A 25,046-nucleotide genomic window follows, 5' to 3' on the forward strand; every position below is an offset into this window, starting at 1 on the left:
TCTCTATAGTTTGGGACTCGCGTCACTTTGGCCTCCAACTTTTCAATTGTGACACATTTGACCCTGAATTTTGAATCTTGTTCCAAATAAGGACAATTGAAGATATCATTATTTAATTTCAAGGGCAAAATCGTAAATTTAATAAAATATAAACTAATTTGGCAAAAATAAATGTCAAAAAAATATTTTTTATTTTTAAAAAATTATTTTTATCCACCAATGATAAAATTATGTAAAATTGATAAAAATTACATGATTAATCTTTAAAAATTAATTTTACATGATCATTATCCAAACACATAATAAAAATTAATTTCGTAAAAAAAAAAGTAAATGTCTAAAAGATTTATCAATTTTACATAATTTTATTTTTAGTGAGTAGAACTAATTTTAAAAAATTCAAAAATATTTGTTTGACATTTATTTTTGTCAAATTAGTTTATATTTTATCAAATTGACGATTTTATCCTTAAAAAATTTAATGATATCTTCAATTGTCCTTATTTGGAACAAGATTAAAAATTTAAGGTCAAATGTATCACAATTGAAAAGTTAGGGACCAAAGTGACACAAATCCCAAACTATAGGGACTATTAGTGTAATTCACTCTTTAAACTATAAAAATGAACCAACTACATCCTTTAATGGAAGGAGTAAAAGTGGAACACTACAATAATTTAGGACATTTATATACTTTTATAATTTAGGGAGAAAAGTAATATTTTTTTTTAATAATTTAGGAGACTTATTTATATATTTTTATAATTTAAAGAATCAAAATAATATTTTTTAATAATTTAAGAAGTTGTCATATAAATAATCCTAATTAAAATTGTAGATCACATTCGTGTTGAAATTATCAAAAGCTTTCCACTGACGTGTAACTTGGTTTTTATATGCCAGATTGCCAGTGACAGGTAAACTACCCCTTATTTTATATTTTCCTTGTTCCGATGATGCAACTGCTGAGCATGACATTATTCTAATTGAATTATTTAATGAAAGAATATCGGGAAAATTGGTCTAGGGTCCCTCTCTCATTTTTCGTAAGGGAAGAGATCTACAAAATTATTTTTTGATGTCTAAGGTCCCTAAACATATATCAGAGAAATTTGACCTTACCAAATCAAAACTCATCTCTCTCTCTCTCTCTAAACTTCTCTATTCTCAGGAGTTCGAGGAAGTCCCCGTATCTGCCGCCTCATTCTCGCCGTCTACGAGGACGACCTTCGCCAATCCCAATTCCTTCCATCCGGCGGCTACCGCCTCAACCTCGACTGTGTCATCAAGCGCCTTACCTACCAGCAAACTCACGGTGAAAATGGTGATTTAGGCGTCGCCGGAGCTCCGAAGTTACAGAGGTTTTCCGGCGGAACTCCGGTGAACCCTAATTTCGAGGAAGACGATGTGAAATTGAGGCTTAAAGGAGAAGATGTTCAAGTCGGCGCTATGGAGGAGCGAGAAGAACAAGATCAAATTTGTTTTCAAATTACAGTTCCATGCGACTCGGGTAATTCCATTTTATGTTTCTTAAATCCAATAAAAATATTTTTGTTTTGTATATGTGTACATTGAATCGAAGAGGTGTAGTCAGAGTCTGAATTCTTTGAAATTGGTGGGTTTGTAGAAGACATTTTTTAAGGCAAAGTGATTGGAAAATTGGTAATGTACCACTGTTTGTTTCCTGAGAAACATATGATGTAAGAAAATAAAGTATAATTTTTGTTATGTGTTTATGTTTACTTCAACCAAAAAAAAAAAAAAAAGTGATTAGGATTAGTGAAGGTGAAATGTCTCTGTTTCTTTGGGTTTTATTACTGAAATTGGAGATTCATCATGCCTATTATTTTCTTCTGTTTTGTTGATGCATTTTCTTGGTAAGCAAACAATGCATTTGGGGATCATGGTTTTTGTTTGGGTTCGGTTAAGATGCCAATCTGCATTTTAGATTGCATTTTCTGCAACCTACACCTGCTTCCACGAGGTTGGTCATCAATTTATGTCCAGAGAAATTTGGTGGATGAATCTGCAAACATCAATATCAGTTCCAGAGAAATTCAGAATTTCTCTGGAGATAAATTCAGAAGTCAGAAAAATTTGTTTAAAACACATTCCGAGACTTGAGAGAGAGAGAAGGTGGGTTGTTGTTGATATTGGGAAGGGTTGTTGCTGATCTCTGTGCTTTACCTTGAACCACAACGGATGTAAGTGCATGTATTTGAAATTTTATCTGGATCAATTTTCTAATGTTCCCTTCCTTTCTCAAATCAGAGAAATTTGTAAAATTTCTCTGGAAAGTCAGAATTTCTCTGAACCAAATTTCTCTGTGATGTGAATTTTCTCTGGACTAATTTTCTCTGGACCAATTTTCTCTGGACTAATTTTCTCTGGACCAATTTTCTCTGGAACAACTTGAGGGACCTTAGACATGATGAAAATATTTGGTGTCCTTTATGCTATAAAATGTTAATACCAGGGACCTTAAAAAAAAAAAGCCCAAGAATATCTCCTAATTTTATTTTTTCAATTTCACATCTAATAATGTGGAATTAAGAAAATTAAAGATAAGAGGGAGAGGAGCGTGAAATCAATTCATAAGGGAGTGTGTCACACTATTAGAGGTGAAATTAAGGAAGTAAAATTAGGAGATGTAACATTGCTAAAAAATATAAAAAAAGATTCTCATTTATTTTGAATAATTAAAGAGATAAGAAATAACAAAAAAAAAAAGAAATAATCAAATTAATTAATTAATTAAAACTCATATTTATTTCTCATCAAATTAGTGAATTTTTTTCTAAAAAAAGTACAAATAATTATGTATAATATTTTTGTAATATCTAAAATTATTTATCAAACATGTATAAAATAAAAGGAGACGTGTTCTATTTTAATTCTTATCTTGTCCAAATAAAATTATGAAACATCACAATCATTTTTTATTTTATTTTTTCAAAGTTAAGTGAGAAGTCACAATTTTTTATTTTATTAATCTAATAATTTACCAAACGGACTGGCCATTTTTAAAAGACAAAAAGAAAAGACAAACACAGATAGACAAGTAAGAACAAATCCAATTATTAAGTTCTCTTTTGTATTTGTCACTTGGTTATTATTCTCTTATGCTACTACATTTCTCAAGCAAGCTCTCTCTCTCTCTCTCTCTCTCTCTCTCAAGTTGATTTGCTTCCAGGTACTTCTCGTTTTCCTTAATTTCTCTCTTGTATGCTCTGTATATAAATTATGAATTTAAATAAAAGTTTAAAAAAATAAATAAATAATTAACTAACATTTTATTCATATTTGTCTCATTACTTTTTTCTTTACTTATGTAAATCTTCATCAAAATTCATGATATATAGCATCAATAATGCTTGATTCTTGTTAGGAAAATATACATATATATGAATGCATAAGTTTTTCGGCCCAGGATTAGCTTCTCTCTTTTAATTTGATTTTATTATTATTATTATTATTATTATTATTATTATTATTATTATATATCGCAATATATAAAGTGAAGTGTATACATATACATGCATCTAGTTTTATAGTGTTACTCCATTTTTTATGGTGCTTAATTTTCCGAACTTCATTATTATTTTATTTATTTTATTTTAATTTTGGCTGTTGAATGTTGTGTTTTTATTTTTTAGTTGGTTTGATATGTGTGTCCACTCTTTAGACACGAATTTGTAGCAGCACATATGTTTGAAGTGTTTAAAAGGAAAGCAATTTTCGCGGAAGCATTCATATATATTTTTGTTTTGGAGATGGATAACGTAAAATTGGTGCAAGAGTCGTATGTCGTTTTGGTAAGGATTTAAAAAAATAAAAAGTAAAAATATGAGAAAAATGTAAATAAAATATAAGTTAAATTTTTTGTGAATTTTGGATTTGAAATTTTACAAAAATTTCTATCATTTTTTGGGTCCACATAAATTCAGAACTTTTGGATGGTGTTTGGTTAGTTTTGAAATTATGATTTGTACGTGGATTTGTGATTTGAGTATGGAATTATGAGTTGGATTTTAAAAAGAAAAAATTTGTTTGGTTATGAGCGTTAAAAAGAGTTTTGAAAGGAGTTTTTAAATTTTAAATTTTGAAAAGAGTTTTGAGTTTTAAAAAGAGTCTCAAATCATAACCAAACATATAAAAATTATTTTCAAAACTCATAATCAAACATGAAATTTCACACTACTTTTAAAACTCTACACTGAAATAGTAACTATACATATAACTAAAAAAAATATTTAAAGATATTTTTATAAAATAAAAATTATTTTTTTTCAATTTTTTAATATTTAAAAAATACAACACAAAAATGTATGAAATAGAGTGCACATTAAAATAAATAAATAAATATTTAAAATATACAATATTTATCCTAAAAAAATAAAATTAAGAATAAATTTAGAAATTTATAAAAAATAAATCCAAAAAATTTTAAAAGACAATTCAAAACTCAAAACTCAAAATACAACTCAAAACTCTTTTCAAAACCCATAACCAAACAAATTTTCTTTTTTCAAAACTCAATTCAAAACTCATGACTCAAAACACGACTCCACACTCAAATCATGATCTTAAAAATAAGTTTAAAAAACAAAACAAAAAAATATTTTTTAAAAATAGAATTTTAAAAGAGTTTGGTTTTGAGTTTTGAATTGTGTGTTTAGTTATGAGTTTTGAAATTAATTTTTGAATTGAGTTTTGAATAATTTTAAGTGATGTGTTTGATTATAAAACGGGTTTTCTAAAACCATTTTTGTATTAAGAATATTTTTGGTCAAAAAATATTTATGTTGAAAATATAAAGTAAAATAGCCTTTAATTTGAAAATACAAACATCACATCAAACTATAAAAAAAATCAATTATATTTTTAAATACAAAAATTTTAATCTACTAAAATAACTTACTAAAATAACTTCTTAAACCCCCACAACATATGTTTGGTAACCATTTTGTTTTCAATTTATATTTACAAAATTTAAAAAAAATGTCATAAAAACTTGTTTGATAATTTTTTTGGTTTATAAATGGTTGTCTCAATTTGTAAATTCGAGAAAAAAACATAAACTAAAAAAATGAGCTTACGTTGGTTTTTAAACAGAAATTTAAAAATTTGGTTAACAAATTTTTTTTTTTCAATTAATTTTTTTTGTCAAATAAATTTTTTCAAATAATTTTTTTTTGAATTAAAATGTGTATGATCCCATTATCATAAATAATAAAAAATAAATATAAATATTTTAGGCCTTAATAAACATATTTTTTAGTTTATGTTTTTAAAATTTTTCAAATATTTTGTTTAAACTAAACACGTTTATAATTTATATTTTTTTTAAAAATAAACAAAAATTAATTTATAAAATTTTTATCTATACTATATATTAAGCAAAAGGGGGTTTTTAACCCCAAGCCTTGTGAGAGCTCCAATCTCCCAATGTAAATTTCTTGATTTTTTTATTTAAAAAAAAAATACCTTAACATTTATTAACTTCTCTCAACACCCAAGTTTTACACTCATAATAATACTTTAATGCATTAAGAATAAGTATAATTTTTTTTTGAAATCCAGCACATATGAATTCCTTGAAAAGTCCCAACACATATAATTATTTTCCCTCATAATAACACTTTAATGCTTTAAGAACAAACATAAAAAAAAAATTCTTCAAAAGTCCAACACATATGATTATTATCAAAATATTAAACTTTAAGATAATATAATAAAAAAAAGACATTTAATTCCTTGAAAAGTCTAACACATATGATTATTATCAAAATATTAAACTTTAATATAATATAAAAAAAGAAGACATTTAAAAATATATATATATATATATTTAAAAATCACAATTCATATATATAGATAATTATAAACACAACTCGTCTATAGCACGAATGATATACTAGTAAATATAAATAAAAAACGTAATCGTTATCCAACGCAACCTTGTAATTTGGTCAAATATTCTGATTTTACAAAGACCTCCCTAAGCTTATCACACTTGTCATTTCTCACATCAACCTCCAACAACACCCATGATGAACTCCCCCCAACAAACACACACACACACACACACAAAACAGTGATGCCTTAAAAAACAGTTTTTTTCCGCCAATCATAGCCCTCCACCTCACTGGGGATCGACTCACAGTGGGGGTATAAGTCATTTTTCCAAGAAAAAACCCAAGAATTTATCGAGTGGAGAACTTTCTTGACAGAGAAAAGGAGACGGTGGAATATCAGGAATGCGTGTGTGATTTTCACTTTTATACGGGCTGTTTGGGTAGTGTGATTTTCACTTAATTTAGGTTAAAATTTACAAAAAATAAAATAAAATAAAATAGGTTAAAATAATTAATAAGATAAAATATTATATCAAATTTATAATCATTTTATTTTTTTTTTTACAAATATCATATTCAACTATAAAAAAATTCAATTATCTTTCTAAACATAAAAATTGTAATAGTTAAAAATTAAAATAATTTACTAAAATAACAAATTTTCAAACCCCCACAATATATGAACGTGAATCTTGATGAGATTTGTTGGAATATTATATGGATTATGTTTTGTCTGTGCTGTTATTTTATAAAGAAACTCATCTTTGAATGCATTGGAATTGCTGCTCTCTCTCTTTCATCTTTTAGTTTCTAAGTCCAACAACCTTCTCACATGAAGAAAAAAAAAAAAAAAAATTGTGAAAACGGTTTTTCTGAATCCATTTAATAAAACAACTTTTCTAAAATCATTTTTGTATTAGAAATATTTTTGGTCAAAAAATATTTATGTTAAAAATATAAATTTAAAAAAAATTAAGTGTAAAGACGGTTTTATCAAAACTGTTTTTAATTAATTCATAATTAATTAAAACTTAATTAAAATGTATTTAAATTTTATTATTATTTTAATTGCAAAACACGGTTCTTCAAAAAGTCGTTTTCTGAGAAACAAATTCAGTAAAACCGTTTCATCCTCCAATTAAAAACAAGGGGATGCACTAATAAATCTCAAATTAATAACTTATGCACTGTTTAGTCCTAAAAGTTTTCTTATAGACTGAAAGGTCCCATTACAATGTTAATAACATCAGATACAATGTTAGTAACATCAGAGTCATGTTACAAACATTAGATTTCAAACATCTAATGTTCATCAAATTTCAATAATGTTTCAAAATATAGGATGAAAAATATCTAATATTCATCAGATTTCAATAAATTTTGAAATTATAGAATGAAACATCAGATCATTTACATCATTTGTATTATGCTGATGTAAAAATGAGACTAAATGGAACATAAGAAAATTTTTAAAATTAAATGGTTCAACGTTTCAAAAACTAGGACTTATGGATAAATTTTCCTAAAAACAAAGATGAAAACCCAAAATTTTGAAAATCTCATAGTCAGGAAAATCAGCCGAGAATACCGTGCTTTGAAGTTGTTGTGCCTGTCACATGTGGGGTTGAGAAAAATGCTAAAAAAAAAGGTCCCGCCCACCTAAGGACAAGAGAATACAATTGTGCTTTAACGTTCTTGTGTGTGTTGATATTGTGTCGATTTAAATTATTTATATGGTAAGATTCGATTATTTATTTAAAAAAATTAATAAGAATAAATAAAATGTAAAGAATAAAAAAATAATTTTTAATTTTTTTATATGAATTTAATTTTTTAATTTTTTAAATAATTCTTTAATCTTTTAACTAAAATCCTTAATTGCCAAACAACCCCTTAATTTGAGTCTCACCTTATTTTCACTCTTTTCTGTGTGGTTGGAAGCTCACTTGGTTTATTCTCTTCTACAGGCTCCCTCCCTTCCCTTCCTTTGCTTCCAGGTACTTCTTGTTTTCCTTAATTTATCTCTTGTAATTTTCTCAAATTGTGTATTTGAATTATGAATTTAGATAGAGATTTGAAAATAAAAAGAGAAATAAATAAAAATTTAACTTATATTTTATTCACATTTATATTTTTTAATTTTTTTTTTAAATTTGTATTTAAATTTATGATTCAAACACAACTTAAATATATGTTTGTATAATGTTTTATTCATTTTAGGAAATTAATATGTAAGGATAAGAATGATTTCTCATATTGGTTTGAATTTTAAAATTTGAAATCATAAATAATTAGAACTTTTATTTTTTATTTTTTTAGTTTAATTAACTAATCAATAAATTTTCTGTTTACATTTTAAATTATAAAAAAAAATTAGTTTGAAAACTTAATTCTCACATTCATTCTCATTAAAAATCTTTTTTTTTTTTTTCTTAATATATATAATTAGTATAGACGCCATGGTCAGTGGTTCAATGAGAACAGGGAAAGGAGAAAGATAGTGATGAGAAAAATGCTAAAAAACAAGTCCCGCCCACCCACCTACCTATACCTAAGGACAAAAGAATACAATTGTGCTTTAAACTTTAAAGTTGTTGTGCCTGTTGATATTGTGTCGATTTAAATTATGTATATTGTAAGATTCAATTATTTATAAATATGAATATATAAAATGTAGAGTGAATAAAAAAGAATTTTTAACTTTTTTATATGAATTCATATTTTTAATTTTTTAAATATTTTGTTAATCTTTTAACTAAAATCCTTAATTGCCAAACAATCCCTTAATTTGAGTCTCACCTTATTATCATTCTTTTCTGTGATCGGAAACTCACTTGGTTATTCTCTTCTACTATTTGTCAAGCAGGCTTCCTCCCTTCCCTACCTTACAAGTTCTCTCTCTCTCTCTCTCTCTCAAGTTAATTTGCCTCTCTGTGTGTGTTTCAAGTTAATTTGCTTCCAGGTACTTCTCGTTTCCTTAATTTATCTCTTGTAATTTTCTCAAACTCTATATTTGAATTATTTATTTAAATTATGAATTTAGATAGAGACTTCAAAATAAAAAGAGAAATAAAAAAAATTTTAACTTATATTTCATTCGCATTTATCTCATTTTTTAATTTTTTTAAAAAAATTCCTACTTAAATTTATGATCCAAACACAATTTAAGGCGCTGTTTGGGAAGTGCCTAAAGAGGCTATTATAGCCTAAAAAAATTTTTTAGCCAAAAAGCCACTTTTGCAAACTTTTTCAAAAAAAAAAAAAAAAAATAGGACTGCATAGTCGGCAGTGTAGGCACAGCCTACACTGTCAGCTTTGTCACTTGTTCCATCAATGAACAGTTTACGATTTTACCCCTTCATAGCAATTTAAAAAAATATTTTTTTAGGGACAAATTTGTCATTTTAATTTCAAACATCATTTCAACACATTTTTTAATACAACAACTCAAATAAAATCCATCTCATCTTCCCACACACAAAAACTAAAATAGCCTATTAAAATAGTCAAAAAGCCAAATAACCTATTAAAATAGCCACTTCCCAAACGAGGCCTAAATATATGCTTGTATAATGTTTGATTCATTTTAGAAAATTAATATACATACATATAAATGCATAAGTTTTCCTGCCCGGGATTAGCTTCTCTTTCCTATTTTATTTTTTTTATTATTATCATAATATGTCTCAATATATAGTGAGGTGTACATATTATACATGGTGTATAACTTTATAGAGTGTCGCTGCATTTTTTACGGGTACTCAATTCTCCGTACTTCATAATTTGTTATTGTTGTTGAATGTTGTGTTTATGATTTTTAGTTGGTTAGATATGTGCGTCCACTCTCTAGACACCAGTTTGTACTAGCACATATGTGAAAAAGCAATTTTCCTGAAAAACCCGTTTGTACTAGCACAGATGTGAAAAACCAATTTTCTTGAAAACAATCATATATTTTTGTGTTGGAGATAGAAAACGGTAAGTTGGTACTGACCATTTGAATAAGAATTTAAAAAGACAAAATAAAAATGTGAAAGAAATGTGAATAGAATATTATTTTTTAATTTCTTTTTAAATATTTTAATCATTCTTTAATATTTAGATCCATTTAAAATATACTTAAAAAGTATAAAAATTATATAATTTTTTTTTTAAAATTCATTGAATACAAAAAAATATAAAAATTCAATATTTTTTAATATTTTTTTATATTCAATAAATTTTTTACAAATTTTTGTACTTTTTAAATGTATTTAGATTAAGTGGATCTATAAAATTTATAAAAAAATTTAAATGTTAAAAAAAATACGAATTAAAATTTTCTAAAACTATTTTTAAAATTTTTAAACCAAACAGATGTTTTTCACAGTGAAAGGTTGATTATATTCCAAACACAGTGTTTGAAAATAAAAGAAGTGTAAAAATTTGCACCTTTGTGTCATTCAACAAGTGAAACCTTACACCCGGCGACTCCACATTGGAGGTGATAGGTTCCATGGCCCATCAAGCTATCAAAATTCTTCATAAAAGATGTATTTATATTGATGAAACAGTTTATCCCGGTGAATGGATCGGACTAATTCAAGTTCCTCAGGTCCACGTCCAAATGATCGGGCCCGCCAAATAACCTGCAAACAAGTTCAACGGGGAATGAGATAGTCCCCCAGTGAACCCTCCGACGGGCAAGTTAGAAAGAGAAGTAGAATGTAGAGAGAGAGATTGGAGATAGAAAGCTTAACCTTCTTCTTGTCTTCAATGTTTGCTTATATCCTTTGGTAATCATTTCGTTGTCCCTTCCGACCTGCCGTCTTGGCCGAAAGTCTATGTTGTAGCTTACCTTGTTCAAGGTAAGGGGGTGTTGTTCCGACGAAGATGTGTTGTCGTAATAAATGCTGTGATGGGCTGCATTAATGGTGATGTGCAGTGGCAATAACTTTACAGATCTTTGTCTGCTGATGTGGCCTGTCCTTTACCTGCCATATATCTGAATGCCATTGCTTCTTTATGCCATGTTGGATTTCAACTGTTCTGGACTTCACCAGCTGGGTTATGTGTTGGGCTCCGAGTGATGGGCTTGGGTTGTTCATAGTGGGCTATGGCCTTGAAGTGGAAAAGACAAGGAAGTGGGAAGAGACAGTGGATCGTGGTCGTATACGTGGCAACATCTCGTGGGGGGAGATTAGGCGTTGGGTCAAAAATGAAACGATACGTCATTATGGGTGTTGAAAAGATAGTTTTGGCGGATATTTTGAAAAGTTTTCAAACTGGCAAAAATTAATTGGGATCCTTGGAATACGGGCAAACCGTGGGCTTTTGGTATTATTCGATTTACCTACTTCTTTGCGAAAAATCAAAACATTCCAAGTGTTAATTCCTTTGTTGCTCACGATACACCTCTGCAACACTTTTTCGATTTCCTTGTACCCGCATCTGAAGCGATTCGCAGACATACCATAGAAATGGACCAAGAAGAAGCTGCGAATGCCAGGGTGGATCTGCTTGGTGATGACGATGCGGTGGAGTTAGCGGAGCAATATAGGACGGAGAGGCAAATGGAGAGGGTGGGTGAGCCGGTGGTACAATCTCATGCCTCCACCATAATGGTAGCTCCGAAGCCAATCAACCAGGCGAAATCGGATCACTGGCACACGAAGGTTGACAAATCAACGGTTACTGCAGCGGAGTTGGAGGCTATTCGTGAAAAATACCAGGTTCCTGTTGAGATAGAGTTATTGTTGTCGATGTTGACGGAAAGGCCATCCGACGCCAAGCCAAGGGAGTTTGCTCTTTATGAGGAAGCATTGAAGGGAGGCCTGAGGCTGCCAGTGCCACAAGTGGTGGTAGATGTCCTAAATCGTTTGAAGGTAGCGCTGGGCCAACTAATGCCCAATGCGTGGAAAATCGTACTGGCCTGTGCAAGTGCGTGGCCGAAGGCAAACGAAGGGGTGGCCATGAAAGTGATCTGGTTTCGCCTGGTTGACGCTGCAGGACAACAAAAGACTTGGGTGACGCTGCAGGCGGCGGCAGTGAGGGGTCTGGTGGCGGGGCTGCTGTCATCAATTAAGGGTTGGAGGCCGCGGTGGTTCTACGTGTCCGCGAATGGAGAGGTTAGGGTTCGCACGGTGTGGAGAGTGCCCACCAAATCTGTAAAGCCAAAACTGGGGGCAGCAGCGGAGGAGAGGGTGAAGAGGGTAAAGGAATGGAGGGAGAAGGAAGGAGCCAGATGGGACGAGCTCGTTTAGTCGTCGGCTTTGTTTGCGGTAGGGTTAGGTCCACAGCCGAGCGGTGGGGACCTCGACCGAGCGGACTTGGAGGCGAGGAGGAAGGCTCAAGAGGCGGAGGATCAGACCATCCTTGCTAAAGCCCAAAAATTCAAAGAGTCTCAGGCAGACCGACCGCCAAAGCCGGTTGCGAGGGAGAGGATCCGACCTCGCCCCAAACCCTTAGGAGAAAGAGACTTAGGTGAATTTGTGCCACGACCGCCCCCAATAGATCCTTTGAAGGAGAGGGCTTTGAAGGAGATAGAGATGGAGGGCGTAGTGAAGAAGAAGAGGAGAGTGAGGGGGAGTGAAGAAGAGCCTGCCTTGAAGAAAAGGAGGGAAGTGAGGGCAGAAGAGACCAGTATGGCCAAGGAGGCAGAGAGGGGGGGAGTGGAGGAGACCCCAAGAAGGGTGGTCGTCCTAGAAGTGGTGGACATCGCGTCGGAGGGAATAGAGGTCGTCCCAATAGTGGTGGGGATTGCCGCAGAGGTCGCGAGGGTCGCCCCCGAAGTGCAAGTAGAAGGTGGAGCAACTGGCCCTGAGCCAATGGGAGGAGAACAGCCCTAGGGGGGTCCTGCGCCCCAAGGAGGGGGAGTCAGTCTGATGACTGCGATCTACCACGCTTGCGCAGTGGCAGGGCGGCTGGAGGGAGAAGAAGGCCCAGCCAAGGTAGGTGCAGATCGCCTTGTGGGGATCATGGAGGAGGCGGCCGTGCGCTCAGCCGCCAGATTCAATGAGGCTGAGCTGCTGAGGAGGTTATGCTTTGCTCAAATGGAGGTAACTACCTTAGCAGGGGCTCTGCTGAGAAAGGCAACAGCTGCAAAGATGAAGGCAGACGAGGCCAAGGCTCAACTTGCGAGTTTGAAGAAGGAGAGTGTAAGCTGGGAGAGTGCCCATGCTGAGTTGCGAGCGGTCAAGTTGGAGCTGGAGAACGAACGTTGCCAGGTTGTGTCGCTCGAGTTCCAACTGGCTGGCGAGTAGAAGAGGCTGGAGGAGGCCCAAAAAGCCTGCTCGGTCGCGCTTGAACGACATGAAGAGGCGATGACCAGTAATGAAGAGCTGGTCAAACAGAAGGATGAGGCAGACGTGAAGATTGATGGTCTGCAGAAGGAGCTGGAGGGCGAGCATGCGAAGACAATGGAGGAGATGGAGGGCCTGCGGAAGGAGTTGGAGGAAGAGAGAGCCAAGGTAACTGCTGAAAGGGCGACCCTAAAGAAGGAGTTGGAGGAAGAGAGGGCCAAGGCAGCCTCTGAAAGGGCGACCCTGAAGAAGGAGTTGGAGGAAGAGAGGGCTAAGGCAGCCTCTGAAAGGGCGACCCTGCAGAAGGATCTGGACGAAGAGAGGGCCAAGGCAGCCTCTGAAAAGGCGGCATACCCCGATCTGTATGTTGTAGCAGTGGATCAATTCAAGGGGTTTGCTGAATTTCAGATGGCAGTTGATGCTGCGGTCGCCAGCAGCTTGGCTAGGGAGGAGTTTGGGGGGGCGGGCCCATCAAGGACGACCGCTGGGGATAGGACTGAGGCAAAAGTCATTGAGAGCTTCCAGCGGTCAGACTTTTATAAACACGAAATGACTGAGTTCTGGGACAGTGGTTGGAAGATGTTCAAGCGGAAAGCTGAGGTGCTGTTCCTAAACTTAGACTTGAGTAGTGTAAAAATTGACGACGACGATGTGGCCCAGACCTCCCTGGATGAGGGTATTGAAGAAGAAGACCTCGTGGCCAGGGAAGAGGAGTAATTGAAGAAGAAGAAGAAGAAGACCTTGTACTTAGAGTTGTGTTGGCGTGTTCGTGTTTGTTTGTTTGTTTGTTTGTTTTTTTTTTTTTTTTTGAATTGCTGTAATGAACTTATGTACAAATTTATGAATAAATAAAATTTCAGTTGTGTTTTCATTGGATTGTCTGTGCTTGTGCAACTGAAATGAATGAGAATGTATAACTCATTGTGAAGTGCAAAGTAGAGTTAAGCTTGTAATAAAAACTTAATTTAAGAACTCCTTAATGCAGTGTGAAATTGAACGTGTAATAAAAACTCAATGCAGAGTAAAGTTAAAAACTCCTCAATACAGAGTGAAATTGAACGTGTAATAAAAACTCAATGCATTGTAAAGTTAAAAACTCCTCAATGCAAAGTGAAATTGAATGTGTAATAAAAACTCAATGCAGAGTAAAGTTAAAAACTCCTCAATGTAGAGTGAAATTTAAAATGTGTAAAAATTATGAATTTATGCGTGCCACATTGCTGCAGTGGATGAGAGTGGTTTATTAGAGTCATGCTTGACTAGTAAGGAAAGAGGCTGACTTGTAAAAGTTGATAGAGAAGAAAATAATCTGACTAGTAAAGGAAACATGTAAGAACGTCTTTGGAATTTGACTAAGTAAAGAGTGGTGTAAAAACTTAGACCTAGAATTGTGACTAAGTGTGTCTATTAATGCCACAAGCATGAAGTTTGTATGGATGGCCTTGTTATGCTTGGTCTGGTGGGGGCTTGGTCTGGCCGAGTGCTTCATGCTCAGTCTGGTTGAGGCTTTTTGTCGCTCGTCTGGACGGGGCTCTTTGTGCTCAGTCTGGCTGAGGCTCGGTCTGGCCGAGTTCTTCATGCTCAGTCAAGCTGAGGCTTGGTTTGGCCGAGTTCTTCATGCTCAGTCTGGCGGAGGCTTTTTGTTGCTCGTTTGGACGAGGCTTTTGGTGCTCAGTCTGGCTGAGGCTTTTAATGCTCAGTCTGGCTAAGGTTGCTGAGGCTCGGTCTGGCCAAGTTCTTCATGCTCAGTCTGGCTGAGGCTTTTTGTTGCTCATCTGGATGAGGCTCTTGGTGCTCAGTCTGGTTGAGGCTTTTAATGCTCAGTCTGGCTGAGGCTTTTTGTTGCTCGTCTGGACGAGACTCTTGGTGCTCAGTCTGGCTGAGGCTTTTAATGCTCAGTCTGGCTGAGGCTTTTTGTGCTCAGTCTGGCTGAGGCTTTTTGTGCTCGGTTTGGACGAGGCTCTTGGTGCTCAGTCTGGCTGAGGCTGCTGAGGCTCAGTCTGGCCAAGTTCTTCATGCTCAGTCTGGCTGAGGCTTTTTGTGCTCGGTCTGGACGAGGCTTTTGATGCTCAGTCTAGTTGAGGCTTTTTATGAGTGCTGCAATCAAAATGTCATTGAGACACCATGTAGATAACTGAGATATAAAATTGTTGTCAAGGAAAGTGTAGCCCAGTTAATCAAAAAGTTACATTATGTGAGAGGAGAACAAGAATGTTCAAGTGTGTAAATTTGCCGAAAAGAAAATACAATAACGGAGCAATACAAAAATAGGAACTTATTGAAAGTAACGTTTCAGATGTTCGGCGTTTCACGGGTGGGAGAGGTCTCGACCTTCCATGTCCTGAAGTCGGTAAGTGCCAGGGCGTGGTCGGGCTTTCACAACGTAAGGTCCCTCCCATTTGGCTGCCAGTTTACCCTTAGTCGGATTTTTGGTGGCAAGAGTTACTTCTCTTAGGACAAGGTCCCCTACAGCAAACTCCCTTGGTCGGACTTTGCGGTTGTATTGTGTTCTCATTTTTTGTTGGTATGAGGCCAATCTGACAGTAGTGGTCTCTCTAAGCTTTTCGATTAGGTCTAGGTCTGCCCGACGAAGCTCTTCGGTTAGTTCTGGATTCGGATGTAAAACCCTTGAGGTAGGCAGACCGACTTCTACTGGAATAACCGCCTCAGCGACGTATGTTAAGCGGAAAGGGGCCCCAGTGGGAGTCTGAACTGTAGTTCGGTAAGCCCAAAGTACATTCGGTAGTTCCTCAGCCCAAAATCCCTTAAGCTTCTAGCTTAGTTTTAATGATTTTCAGAAGAGAACGGTTGGTAACCTCAACTTGGCCATTGGCTTGGGGATGACCTGGGGAAGAGAAACATGCTTGGATCCGGAGGTCTACGCAGAATTTCCTGTACTTGGCGTTGTCGAATTGTTTGCCGTTGTCGGAAACGATAGCCTGAGGGACGCCAAACCAGCATACGATCGACTGCCAGATGAACTTGGTCGTGTTCCGCTCGGTAATGGTGGCAAGGGGTTCTGCCTCTACCCACTTAGTGAAATAATCAATGGTGACAATCGTAAACTTGGTCTGGCCTCGACCGGTGGGTAGTGGACTAACTAGGTCGATCCCCCATTTGGCGAACGGGTAGAGGCTGCAGAGTGTGATCAATTCAGTAGGAAGAGCATGGGGGATGTTGGCAAAACGCTGATGTGAGACCATGAGATATCCTCTCACATAGATGTTGTAGAGATCCAATGAAGAGGAGTTTCACCCCTGTAGATCTGTAATGAGGAACATAGTCGGTGCCACCCAACCGGGGTTTCCGGCCGGGAGTACTCTGATGATGAAGTCAGTCCCTGAATCAAGAAATAGTATATATGTATATCAGAAGGGGTGAGTGTGTGTGATGGAGGGAGAACAGACATACCTTTAACTTGGGATGCCCCCCCTTTATATAGATAGGGGGTGTGATCTTTATTTGGGATGGACCTTTGTAGGCTTTGTTTAGGTTAGGCCCAATAAGCTAGTATCTATAAAATTCTGGCTTCCACAACTGCCCCAAAACTTTCATTGTTTGGGGTAGAAGGAATGAGAGTTTTTTCTTGCCAAGTTACGCTATTCAAATAGCTGTTAGGTTTTTTGATAAAGAACACTTTGGATAAATGAATAAAATATATGAATGAATGTCTGCATGTATGCGTGAATGTATGCTTGAATGTATGTATAAATGTATGTATGTCTTGAATGTATGTATAAATGTACGATGTACGTATAAATGTACGTATGTCTTGAATGTATGTAAAAATGTATATATGTGGATCATAAGATGTGGGGGGTTGAGCTAAAACCCATAAAAGAATACAAATAAATCATAACGATAGGTCGCGGTACTCTAACCCCCGGGCATGGGTGTAAGTCGCAGTATTCTAACCCCCGGGCATGGGTGTAGGCCGCAGTATTCTAACCCCCGAGCATGGGCGTAGGCCGCAGTATTCTAAGCCCCAGGCATGGGTGCAGGCCGCAGTATTTTAACCCCCGGGCATGGGTGCAATATTTTGTCAAGTGCAAAGATTGCTTCCAAATATGGACTTTTATGCCGAGCTAGAAATATTTCTATAGGCTGAACACGGAAATGATTACCTGAACCAAATAAGATAGATATATCAGTAAAAAATTGGACCACGGTATTATTATCTCTGGGTGAGGGTGTAAACCTATGGTATTATAACCCTGGGCAAGGGTGTAGGCCTTTGCTAACGGCGCTCTGTGCTGAGTGCGAAGATTGCGCTGTACTCAGAGACTTTTGCTGATTTTAAGTGGCAACTAAGTGCCGATGTGGCAAGGACTTTGAATAATGTATCCCGTACTGAATAAGGTGGACGTGTTAATCGCCAGTAATATTGCTCCGCTTGTATGGAATTGCCAAGTAGATATTGGGTTAACTATTTAATTGCCGAGTTGCTCGGTTTGCGTTTAGTCCAAGGTAGACTTGCCCCATTGCTTTCGAATGCCAGGTGTTAGTCGGAAAGAATGCAGATTCCCATTACCCTATGTTGTAGGGAAGGTTCGGCTTTGATAAAATGACGGCACGCAAAAATATGCAAACTGCTGTCTGCCAAGAGTATAATGTATTGCCTCAAAACGGGCGCTTGCTTGAAGCTGTGTGAAAAGGAGCGGAAGTTTGTAACTCGAGTAATCATCCTTGTAATGTTTGTACCAAGTTGGCCGAGTATTCATGCATATCAAAGGTGCTGAGATGATGATCGGCTAATGTGCCCCAATTGGAAAGCAAAAAATTGACTGATGTCCCAGTGATGCACGGCCGAATAATGATCATGCATAATGTTGAATTTAATAATGGTCGAATAATCTTGCCGGGTTAGGTTTGCTATCAATTTAGTGGAGTTGAGCTTCTTGTCCAACGTATATTTGCCCCATTGCTTTTGAATAAGATTGGTTATTCGGAAGGAATAAATTTGACTTGGGCCAAAGTTGCTGAGTAGGCCGATAATGATTTGAAACGGGTTTCGTGCCCCTGCTCGGTGCCGTGGCAAAATCAGAATGAAGCCGAGACAAAGTAGGGTACTTACTAATATCATAATCAAATCTGCAATTTATTTGTATTTTTATTTATTTATGTCTATATATATATATATTGCGAGCTGAAATGACAAATTTTGATTGTACGGATGGACTTGAAATGCGTTAAATAGCTGGAAAGGGCTATTGGATCGCTGTGATCAGTCTCCTGATGGCGTAATTGTAGCCAAAATAGATTTAACGGCTTAGATCAACAGGGTGTAATGCGACCGCGGAGCACATGATTATTTCTTCATAACTTGCCGGATCATCTTCTCCAGCGAATGAATTTATTTTATGGGCAAACTTTGAGTGGCCTGTACGGCTTCGTTTGAGCTCCGATTTTGACGCGGTTTGTTGCGTTGGAATCGTCTCAATGAGTACTTCACGTTGGTATGGGCAAAACTTGAGTTTGACAGCTTCAAAAATTTTAGTTGTCAGAAAATGTGAGCCGTATCGCAACTTTCGGCATATTTTGGTTACTTCTTGACTTCTCGGGTTGGTGGGTTTGGACCGTTTGGGCCGATACGAATCCTGTGATATGTTCAGTTGTGTATTTCGGCAAGCCAAGATAATAGTTCTGAGTCGAGATATTAGTGCCGAATAAGAAATGTTGCGGTGTAATTTTTGCTATATACGTTATAAGTCGAGTTGATCATATGCATGCAGCCTGAATGAAAATACAAATTGCCGAATAAGTCAATAGGTTTACCAAAACTACTTGTTTGATAACAGGCTGAGTAAGCCAATAAAATTGCCGAATTGTTCGTTGGGCCTATGGATGTAAGTTGGCTCGTTGGTGGTTGCCGAATATGCATAGTTGTGTTAATATGCAGTTGATAATAGGCCGAATGATATACCAAATCGCAGATAAGTAATACGATATGATGTTTGCCGAATAGTAGCGCCGAGCAATTTTGTACTTCCGAGAAATGAATCATGAGATTTTTGCTGGAGGTGAATAATTTAATAATTTGTAGTTGTTCCGAGAATGTCCAATGTTGTGGAGTGGACGTATGTGTGGCCGAGTAGGATTCCCGAGAAAGGTGAAAGAGATGCTGAGTAGCTGTGTTATGGCACCGCCGAATAGCTTTGTAGCTTTGCCGAGCGCGCTTCCATAAGTTGCAGTGTTGTCGAAATGCATTTGCAATGGCACCGCCGAACAGCTTTGTAGCTTTGTCGAGCGAGCTTTGTATGGTCGGCTTGTTCTGTCTTTGCCGAGAGCTTAGTTGGCAATGGATGGAAGGGAAAAGAGTTAGTTACTTTGTGCGATTTCGGCAAGTTGGTAGCTATTCGACATGCGCAAGTAACCTATATGCTGCCGAGGAGGATGGCTAAGCTTCAACGCACTGATGGGCCAATGGAAATGTTGTCGAAGGTAGCCAATGACTGAGAGATGATCTGCCAGATGTTGGGTCATCGAGATGGTCATTGTCGGCGGCAACAAAATTCTCCTATCATGACTCATCTAGTCAGCAAAATACTACGCAAGGTCATTGCTTGATACTGCTAAGTAGAGGAAGAGGGGCTCGCCCGTGATTGCTTGGGAAAGAAGGGGAGGGTTGGCCATGCATTGCTTTAACTGTTGGAAGGACTCTTCGGATTCAGCTGTCCATTCAAAAGCCTGCCGAAGGACTTTGAAGAAGGGTAAGCACTTGTCTGTTGCACGGGAAATAAAGCGGTTGAGGGCCGCCACTCGACCGGTGAGTCTTTGAACTTCTTTGACCGTCTTAGGCGACTGCATCTCAATCAAGGCCTTGATCTTCTCAGGGTTAGCTTCAATGCTGCGCTGACTGACCATGAAACCCAAAAATTTTCCAGATCCTACGCCGAAGGCGCACTTCTCTGGGTTGAGCTTCATCTGGTATTTGCGCAAGGTGGCGAAGGTCTCTCGTAAGTCAGTGAGGTGATCGGAGGAGTGTTTGCTTTTGACTAGCATGTCATCGACGTAGACTTCCATATTCCGACCTATTTGGTGATGGAAAACGGCATTAACCAACCGTTGATAGGTGGCCCCAGCATTCTTCAACTCGAACGGCATTACACAATAGTGGTAGGTACCTCGGTCGGTAATAAATGATGTGTGTTCTCGATCAGATGTGTGCATCAGGATCTGGTTGTACCCAGAGAAGGCATCCATGAAGCTGAGCATTTGATGACCAACCGTGGCGTCGACCAGCAGATCTATGCGGGGAAGGGGGTAGCTGTCTTTGGGGCAAGCTTGGTTCAGGTCAGAGTAATCGACATAGAGTCGCCATTTGCCATTGTGTTTGCGGACGAGGACCACGTTGGACAACCATCTAGGGTAGTCCACATTTTTGATGAATTGGGCCTCGAGGAGCTTGTCAACTTCTGCGGCTATAAGAATGTTGCGCTCCGGGTGGAAAATGCGTTGCTTCTGGCGGTGGGGTCGAAAGTGGGGTTCGATGCTGAGGCGGTGGGTTATGAAGGAGGGGTCAATGCCTGGCATGTCAGAATGGGTCCAGGTGAATACATCTCTGTGCTCGGTCAGGAGAGCGGTGAGGTCGGCCTTGGCTTGGGAAGGTAGTTGGCTGCCAATTTTGGCGATTTTGATTAGGTTGGTGGGATCAATGTTAACTTCAACAAGTTCCTCCACGGGTTCACCTTTGACCAGCTCATCCTCGTCTCGGACGTCAAGCCCTTCGATGATCATGGCCTCTTTTAGCTTGACTTCTTTGAATGAGGCGACATAACATTCCCTGGCCACGATCTGTTCTCCTTTGACAGTTCTGATACCGAGATCGGTAGGAAATTTGATGGCAAGGTGATAGGTGGATGTGATGGCTTGGAAGGCGTTTAGGGCTGTGCGGCCAAGGATGATGTTGTAAGCAGAGGGGCAGTCGACCACAAGGAAGGTGAGCAACTTAATGGTCTGCCTCGGGTGTTCGCCAATGGTGATAGGTAGATCGATGGAGCCGATGGAGGTCACACGGGCGCCGGTGAAACCAACCAGAGGGGTTTGGAGAGGAGACAAGCTTTCTTCCCCAATCTTGAGCTGGCGGAAGCAATTGAGGAAGATGATGTCTGAAGAGCTGCCGTTGTCTATGAGGACTCGTCTGACCTTGTAGTTGGAGAGGATGGCGGAAATGACAAGGGGGTCATCATGTGGGTAACGGACTCCTGCACAGTCGGTGTCTGTGAAGGTGATAGGTTCGATCCATTGTTTTGACTGTTTGGGAGGTCGGTCCACCGTCGCCACTGCTTTGTCTGAGCCCTGCCTGATTTTTCTGAGCTCTGCCTTCTGAGCTGAGCGGGATGGTCCCTCCGGAAGCGAGGCCGCCTGAAATGACTCTGATTTCTCCGACTGGTGAAGGAGGATTGCCTGGAGGCCGAGGCTGTGGTGGTGGGCGATTGTGGCCTTGGTTAGGTGGGGCTTGATTGCGGGGTGGTGTATGTCGGCGATTGTTTCTGGGAAGGTCGGTTCTTTGCCTCTGTTGAGGGCGGGTGTCTGTGAATCGGCTGAGGCGGCCCTGACGTATGAAGGTCTCAATTTGATCTTTGAGGTTAATACACTCATCGGTGGTATAGCCATGGTCCTGGTGGAAATGGTAGTACTTGGACTGATCTTTGCGATTGGAAGAGTTTCGTGAAGGTAGGGGCCACTTGAGGTAGTCCCGCTGGATCTGATTGGGGACGTGCTCCATGGGGGAGTTGAGTGGTGTGTACCGCTCGAACCGACCAGGCGGTCGGGTCGGAGCCGACCGGTCGGCTCGGTGGGGTCGGTCATTATATTGGGGTGTTTGGCCATTATACTGGGCGGTCCTGGGTTCTGAGTCTTTCCTCTTGTCTCTGGGGGTCGGATTTTTAGTGATCGGCTCTTGCCGAGCGGCCAGGGAATCTTCAGCATTCATGTATTTCTGGGCTTTGGATAGTAGGGCAGCCATGGTGGTTGGAGGGTTTTTAGAGAGGGAGAAAAGAAAGTTGGACGACCGCAGGCCGGCCATGAAAGCCGTGAGGATGACCTTGTCGTCATTCTCTGCTACTTGAAGGGCTTCGGTGTTGAAGCGGGTGACAAAGCTACAGAGTGACTCCCCCTCGGTCTGACGAATGTTAAGGAGTTGTGTGGCTGGGCGTCTCTAACGCTGGGCTCCGATAAAATGGCTCAGGAAAGAGTCACTGAGGTGTTGAAAGGTAGAGACGGAGTCCGCCGGTAGCTGGCTAAACCACAACCGAGCTGATCCCTTCAGTGTCACGGGAAAAGCTCGGCACATGATCTCGTCAGGGAAAGCATGGAGGATCATGAGGGTGCGGTAGGTTTCCAGATGGTCGACTGGGTCCGTCGTGCCATCGAAAGAGTTAATGGTGGGCATTTTGAACTTGGCGGGCAATGGTTTGTCGCGGATGGAGGCGACAAAAGGCGAGTTTGCGGTGACTGAGGGCTTGTGCTGGATGTTCTGCATGACCCCTTGTAGTTGGAGCTTCATGGCGCGGAGTTCAGCGTCCCAGAGGGGAATGTTGTCGCCATAGTCGGTCAATGGAGGCTGGACACTGCTGGCTTCCCCCTCAGGGGCTAGCATCACGACTGACGGGCGTAGAGGTGGAGGTGGTAGGCTCATATGTGGAGGAGGAGGAGGTTGTAAACCTTCTGGGTTGAGCGGAGGGGGTTGTGGAGCAGTGTGGCCCGGGGTTCTTTCTTGGTTGGGTGGAATATCTGGAGGTGGAGTGGGGAGGTTTCTTTGGAGTAAAGCACTAATCAGGGCCTGGTTTTGCTCGGCCATGCGGTTATGCTGTTAGTAAGTTCGATGATGTATTGTGGTGGGTTATTTGGATGGGAAGGGTCTGTTTGATGATCAGCGGTATTATGGTGAGAAGCCATGGACCTAGTCGTGACCATACACCTGGACGGGTGAGAGGAAAAGGTAACGGTGAGAAAGGAGGGCTCCGGCGATAGTGAACACAACTAGCGCACGAATAAACCACAAAGTTCCCACAGATGGCGCCAACTGATAATGCAGTCCGTCCCGGGTGGATGGGTCGGGCTGGTCCAAGCTCTTCAAGTTCCGATTCAGGCTGATGATTCCTCCAGATGACCTGCAAGCAAGTCCAAAGGGAAACGAGGTAGTCCCCCAGTGAACCCTCCGGCAAGCGAATCAGTAGAAGAAGAAGGGAAAATAGAGAGAGAGAGAGAGAGATAGATAAACTTAGCCTTCTTCTTGTCTTCCATATTTGCTTATATCCTTTGGTAATCATTTCACTGTCTCTTGTGACGTGCCCCGTTCCGCCGAAAGCCTGTGCCGTAGCTTACCTTGTTCAAGGTGAGGGGGCTCTGTTCCGACGGGAGGGGGGTGTTGTCGTAATAAATGCTGTGATGGGCTGCATTAATGGTGATGTGTTGTGGCAATAACTCTACAGATCTTTGTCTGCTGATGTGGCCTGTGTTTCACCTGCCATGTGCCCGAATGCCATTGGCCCTCCATGTCCAGGTGGCCTCCAGCTGTCCTGGGCTTTGCCAACCGGGTTATGCTATGGGTCCCAAGCAATGGGCTTGGGGTTGTTTGCTGTGGGCCGTAAGCCTTGTGGGCCTATCCATGTCATAATGTATAGGACCTAAATCAATATGTACATTGCACACAAACATATGTATTCAAACATATCATGTATAAATTCGTTCATTCTCTATTATAGTGAAAAATAAATATGAAGAGAGAGGTGTGGCTTTGCATTTTAGGGCAGAGGTTAAGGAGATATATGCTACGTTTCTGGTAGTTTAGCAGAAATAGAGGCTTTCCCAATACTATATAAAGGGCTATAAGTGTGACATTCAAAGGGTCCTCAACCAAACACTCGATCAAGAGTCTTTCCACACATGCTTTTCAAAACATTTATCCTACTTGATAGGTCATTTATCTTAGTTTCATAGCTTCATTACCTTAGCTTAGCTTCATAACTTCAAAGCTTAGTTCCTTTAGCTTTTCAGCTTAGGTATCTTAGATTACCAATTGTACTTGATTTCTAATCAATGCAAGTCACAATCTTACTCTAATTATCTTTGGCACCTATAAATTTGTTAAAAGTCCTCTTCATTGGAGCAAGATCCGAACCAATAGGGGTTCCTCTTAGCCACACAGAGTCATTTTTCTGTGTTACAAGCCAGAAATGTTTAACAATTCCCACACCTTGAATTAGGTTTACAAGTTTTGGCACACCCGCAGGATTTCTTGAGTGGCCACAAAAATTTTCGAGGAGTGCAAATAGTAATATAAATAAAAAAAATTTAGAAGTGTAATTTACCCTTCAAGAAATCATATAGTAATCTCCGGAATTTTACCAAACAAGTTTTTGATAAAGAAAGAGTTTCATTATTTTGAAATTTGACCGGCATAGCGGTCTTATTGAACTTTCTGCTTTTATAAGCAACATTCTTAACTTATTATACAAGGCACATCACCTAAAAATTCATTTATCACCTCTTGATAAAATTAGGATGATTAGCAAGCTTAGACACTGCCTTTATTTTTTGATAATTACAAATTGTTATTTCAAATTTTCACCCAATGACATTAAACTAAATAAATAAGAATAAAGTAATCTTAGATAGCATGGGAGTATTGTCATTTTAGTTACTCCATTGGTTTTTTATTTATTTATTTTTATTTTTAATAACTCGTGTTCGAGTCAAATTTGCGCGTATCTCGACAAATCCCACAGTCTTGAAATTAACAACTGGATGAACCTCCAGTGATCCTTTGAACTCAATGATATTTTAAAAGACAATTTACCTATTTTATTGAACTATTAATCTATCAAATACAGACTTAATTGCTTATAGCTAGTGAATATCTTGTAATTAATTGGCAATGCATTATCTTCTAATAATTATAAAA

The 25,046-nt window shown here is 38.3% G+C and overlaps 1 protein-coding gene across 1 annotated transcript in view; it reads left to right on the forward strand.

Moving 5' to 3' along the window:
- The first annotated feature begins 3,015 nt into the window (after positions 1-3,015).
- LOC145788787 (putative disease resistance RPP13-like protein 1) overlaps positions 3,016-25,046 on the forward strand; it is a 30,929-nt gene continuing 8,898 nt past the window's right edge. The window contains exons 1-3 of the mRNA XM_082915786.1: positions 3,016-3,193; positions 7,826-7,855; positions 8,725-8,820. The gene's annotated coding sequence lies outside the window, so the exon portion shown is untranslated. The remainder of the gene's footprint in view (positions 3,194-7,825; positions 7,856-8,724; positions 8,821-25,046) is intronic.

Source organism: Camellia sinensis, chromosome 2 (assembly GCF_055761805.1).
Source record: "Camellia sinensis isolate YWXY chromosome 2, ASM5576180v1, whole genome shotgun sequence".
NCBI lineage: Eukaryota > Viridiplantae > Streptophyta > Magnoliopsida > Ericales > Theaceae > Camellia > Camellia sinensis.